We start from the raw sequence: 6000 nt of genomic DNA on the forward strand, positions 1-6000 counted from the left end.
AGCTAATTCTCAAATTCAGGTAACAAAGCAAAAGAATTAAAATTTTTTTTTTTTTTTTTTTGCCTTTTGTCTCTTTTGTTGTTGTTGTTGTTGTTATTGTTGCTATTTCTTGGGCCGCTCCCGCGGCATATGGAGGTTCCCAGGCTAGGGGTCGAATCGGAGCTGCAGCCACCGGCCTACGCCAGAGCCACAGCAACGCGGGATCCGAGCCGCGTCTGTAACCTACACCACAGCTCACGGCAACGCCGGATCGTTAACCCACTGAGCAAGGGCAGGGACCGAACCCGCAACCTCATGGTTCCTAGTCGGATTCGTTAACCACTGCGCCACGACGGGAACTCCAGAATTAAAATTTTTAATAAATTGAAACATAAGAACAAAGTTGGAAGATGAATACTACAGGATTTCAAAAATTATTATGATATGCTACCAAGACTGTGTGGTACTGATATCAAAACAGACAGAGGAATGAAACATAACGGAAAGCCCAGAAATAAACCCTACATATAAGAACAACTGCTTTCCTACAAAAGTGCAAAGACAGTTCAGCGGTAAAGCGCAGACTGTTCAGTGGCAAAAAACAATTTAGTGATAAAAGGCTAGTCCTTTCAACAAACAGTACTGGAAAAATTAGATATCCATACAGAAAAACAAACAAAACTTCCCTCAAACTTTGTTCCATAGCTCACACAATGAACAAAGTAATTTGAAATTGATCACAGACATAAATGCAGAATTTTTTTTCTTTCTAGGGCGGTACCCAGGGCATATGGAATTTCCCAGGCTAGGGGTTTTTGAATAAGAGCTACAGCTGCTGGCCTACACCACAGCCATAGCAACTTGAGATCTAAACCACATCTGTGACGTACACCACAGTTAATGGCAATGCCAGATCTTTAACCCTCTGAGTGAGGCCAAGGATCAAACCTGCATCATCGTGAATACTAGTCAGGTTCATAATCCACTGAGCCACAATGGGAACTCCCATAAATGTAGAATTAAAATAATACTTGTAGAAGAAGATACAAGAAAAATTTGTAACATCGAAATAGGCACTTTCAAGTTTATAAAATAATAAATTGATAAATTGGACTCTATCAAAATTTAAAAACTGTTCAGTGAAAGACATTAAGAGACTAGAAAGACAAAGCACTGAGAGAAAATATTTAGAAAGCATATACCTGAAAAAGATCTTGTGTCCTGAATATATGAAAAACTTGATAATATGAAAACAAACTGTAATTAAAAAATGGATAGGATAAAAAGTTCCCGTGTGGCACAGCAGTTTAAAGATTCAGCATTGCTGCAGCTGTGGCACAGGCCGCAACCCTGGTGCAGTTTCAATCCCCAGCCCAGGAACTTCCACATGCCGTGAGTTTAGCCAGAAAAAAAAGACAAAATATTTTAACAAACACTTCACAAAGAAAATGTGCCGATGAAAAATAAAACATGAGAAAATGTTGTTCATTATTCATTGAGGAAATAGATAAAAACCACAGCAAATCTATAACCTGCTGAAGACTAAAGTTAAGAAATTTGAATACCAAGTATTGACCAGGGTGGGAGCGTTAACTGGAACACTCATACACTGCTGATATGAATGAAAAATGGCCCAACCACTTTAGAAAACAGATTGACAGTGTCTTTTTTAATATAATTTTATAATGTTTTATTTTTTTCCATTATAGTCGGTTTACAGTGCTCTGTCAATTTTCTTCTGCACAGCAGGGTAACCGAGTCACACATACATGTATACATTCTTAGACTGACTAGTTTCTTAAATTATTAAGCTTACACCTAACACATGATTCAGCCATTCTGCTCTTGGGGATTCATTTACCCAAAAAAAAGGAAAGCATATTTCCATACAATGACTTGTACATGAGTGTTTCTGGCAGCTTTGTTAGCAATAGCCTCAGAGTGGAAACTACCCAAATGTACAAGGTGAATGGGAAAACAAATCACATGATGTCTGTGTAACGGACTATTACTCAATAATAAAAAAGAATGTCCTATTGATGCAACAAAGTAAATAAATCTCAAAGTAATCATACTTGGTGAATGAAACTGAATGAAAGAAGCCAAACAATAGATAAGTGTGTGTATTCCATGTGATTCAATTTATAGAAACTCTAGAAAATTCAAATCAATCTATAGTGACAAAAGTAGATTCTTGGTTGACTTTGGGAGGAAAGGAAGGGAGGGAATAAAAGCAGGCATGAGAAACTGTCATGGGGAAGCTAGGAAATTTAAGAGCTCTCTCAAGCCCTGACAGTGTTGAAACCCCATTTGCCACAGGCTGGGTCCCCAAGTGCCTTGTCTGGACTGTGGTTCACTTCCTACGTGGCTCCCACTTGAACTGGCTCTTCTCAATCCTGACCTGAGCGTGGCTCACATTTTCTTCATTGAGCATTTGAGCAATTTACAACCTCCCGTGTCTAGTCATTAACACTTTATTAGGACTTGCCATAGTTTTTCCTGCTTCACTATAAGATAATTTGGCCTGGAGAGAGCTGAACAAACCAAATGCTGAGCTTGTTCCTCAGCCTGATTGGTTAGGGCCTTGCAATGATTCAGCCACAAGCTAGGCAATCAGATGTAGCATCTCTTCAGTCTTTCAGGGACTTCACTCTGCTCCAACCCAGGCCATCTCTACTATGCTCTCAGAATATAGTCTTTCTTATTCTTAAAAGAAGGTTGAACTATATAAGCTCAAAAATTTCTTTGATTGATCTAGTAAGAAAGACAGAAAGCATTTGCTACTGTCTTAGAATTCATCGTTCCGATGCTTGTCAAAGAGCCCAGTCCTGTAGCTTGAATAGTTAAAGGGGAAAAATAGATGCATTTTCTAGAATTAAAAATTAAGCTTTGGGCTATTACCTTTTATATATTATGAAGTAAGTGTGTGAAGATTTAACTGCCCTGGCATTGTTAAGTTCTCCACACAGGCGCAGTTTAAAAATCTATTTCCCTCTGGAAAGCAGTGCTCTGGCAAAATTGGAGAAGAAAATTGCTGTGATGAAGGTATAATGTGCTATTGTTCTGCTTAAGGTTCAATATGAATCAATCTGACAATCAGATGTCTAATGATGGTTCCTAATTCCCTTCTATTCTCTCCTCATTTTCTTTGGGATTCATCTTTTTATTTTTCTTTTGCCAAGTGTGAGACCAATTCAATTCAATTTAGGAAGATCCATCAAACATCTGCTGTAAAGAATAAATTGAGCTGGACACCATGAAGATCAGAAAAAAAAAAAAAAAGAGTTGTAATCCCTGCCACAAGGAACTCACAGTTTAATTGAGAGATCAGGCAAATGGACACGGACTAGTTCACCAGTGCCTGGTACAGTTTCTGGCAACTGAAGGTCCTCATTAGTATGTGGATTGACTTAAAATATCGAAAAATAATGGAAGGCTAGATGCAAAGTGTGTGGTACAGATATTGGATTTCAGAAATAGCAGGATATCAAAGTAAGCTGAAGTGTTGGTGCATCATGGGAAAATTGCACCTCGTGGTGAAGCAAATTTTAATGAATAAAAAGTGAGAAGGATATTTCAGGTTAGGGTCATTATAAATAAATCAAAGAGATGGGCGTTAGCCTGGCGTGTGTCTACCGCAGAGAGAAGCCCATTATGACTAGACAGAGGGAGGTTGGGGGCAGATAATGGAGGGCCTTATAAGAACTTCGGACTTTATTCTGAGGACATAGAGAACCCCATGTGAGATTTTATCAGCAGAGCCTTATTTTTTGAAATCGACATTTGTATAACATGTAGGATAGACTGAAAGAAAAGTACTCTGAAGGCTGGGAGTCCTGAAGGTTGAAATACAGAAACTGGGTAAAGCCAACTTGAGGTATTATGTTTTCATTGTGTTGAGAAAAAAGAAACCAATCATGGAAAGTAGAAAACAATGAAATTCACAGATTGCGAAGAAGAAATAAAAGTTGACTTCCTGATTTACGAGTCAGAGATTCAGGAAAACGCTGTCCCAGGGACAGAAGAGGCAGCTAGGAGGTGGAACTGTTGCAAAGATTATGTTTTGGACTCAAGTTTGAGATTATTATGGCAGAGTCATCAAAATTTGATAGTGGCACTCATCTCTGATGTATTATTGGTGATTTTTGAAGGGAAGGGGTACTGCAACCACTTTCCTTTGATCCTTCCTGCTTTACAGTCCTTACTCCATGGATCAAAGAGCAGTGGTGGATACATTTCCTCTTATTGAATGTGTGATTTAATTCAGAAGCTGCATAGGTAAGCACAGGTGAGTTCACATACTCGCTTGATCCACTGTGAGAGGGACTCTGACTTTTGCATTCCTTTCTCTGTATTACAATATTTTCCTGGCTTCTCAACACCGTTTCATGTAGATCACTGACTCCTTTAAGTCCTTCCTCTTAAGTCCAGGATACACTGATGTATAGGGTCACCCCAGATTAGTGTTAGCTCTGAACCAACACCATAATATCTGAGAAGTCTGAGTATTCCTCAGACACACCAGCAAAGGCACCTTTGGGAAACTCAAGGAAGAAGATTTGCACAACTTTTTTTTTGTGTGGTAGTATGGCCAGGGGGATCCTTAAGGGAATCTGTTTCTCCTTTCATTGACGGGGCCAAGTTTACAAACTGGCTCAAATCTGGGAATTGAGTGACAAGTTGTGACTCTCCATGGTGCCAGTTAAAGTCAAGACTCTGTTTATAAGAATTAAAGATTACATTTTTGTCTTATGTTATTCACTGTATTTCTTCTAGGAACACCATAATCAATTAGCCACTACCAAAAACCTCTGTGTGTTAAGCTGGTTTGTTCACTGCTTTCATCCTGCTGCCCATGTTGATTCATCACCCCCAGCTGTCCCTTAAGGTTGTGAATCAAGACGCTTAACTCATCAGGGAGCATCTCTCATCATCATTGCTGGCCTGAAGCCCCCTGAGCTTTTTAGAAAGTCGGTCCTTCCCTTACCAGCATATTTCTCAATGTGTTGGTAAGTGTAGTATTTTCTGAACACTTGCTTGGACTAGAGTTGTTGAGTTGATGAATGGGACACACATGATAAATTGACTCTGTATTTCTGTCTCCCTAAGCCTTTAAATGTGTTCATCTACAATAAACCAAAGATATTCTGGCATCTCAACCTCATTTAATTTCCTTATATATTATATATAATATATAATATATGTGTGTGTGCATGTGTGTGTATATATATGTATATACATAAAACAACTATTAAAACTTACATGGGCAGGGTGATACACAAATCTCGGGGTAAGGTTTGTGCATGAAGGGAAAGAGGAAACTGGAATCTGAAAAGCTTCACCTGTAATTTTAATGTTTCACTTCTGAACAATAATAATTATATCTGAAACAGTTAATACTTCATTCTTCATAATAATAAAAATATCTGAAACAAATAAAGCAAAACCTTAACATTTGTTGGATCTTAGCGTGAGAACACAAGTATTTTTCAGTATTTTCAAAATATTTCATATTAAAAATATTCCAGAATCCCAAACAATCAGGATGAAGCCAAGAGTTGCAAGTAAACATGTTTGTAGCACAGATCACATTTCAGGCGTTCACAACAGTGATTCTTAAAATAAAGACCCTTAAAAATAATTGATTAAAAAAAAATAACTCCCAAGAAGACAATGATAGAAAGAGACGAAATTCATGTTCTAATTTAACATTTTTTAATGAAAAGATGCTAATTCTGCATGTTTCTTTGATTAGCTAGAGAGCTCAATCTTGCCATTATGATGGTTTCATTCATTCATTCCTAGTGATCAGCAGCGTCCTTTGGGGATGCCCTTTGCCTTTATATTAAAGGTTAGGAGAGGAGGAAGCTAATAAAAGAGAAACATTTAAGTCTGATGGCCACAGTTATCTCAATGACCAACCATGAGCACATATATTTTGTTTTTACACATTTCGTCTCTAAGGGGTTTCTCAGAGAGTGGGTTTCATGTTAAGAGGCCTTTAATATGATCATCTGCTTA

This window comes from Sus scrofa, chromosome 18 (genome assembly GCF_054392235.1).
Source record: "Sus scrofa isolate SSC_HxYL_T2T_F1_AM1 chromosome 18, Sscrofa_HxYL_maternal_Yorkshire_Landrace_v2.0, whole genome shotgun sequence".
Lineage (NCBI taxonomy): Eukaryota > Metazoa > Chordata > Mammalia > Artiodactyla > Suidae > Sus > Sus scrofa.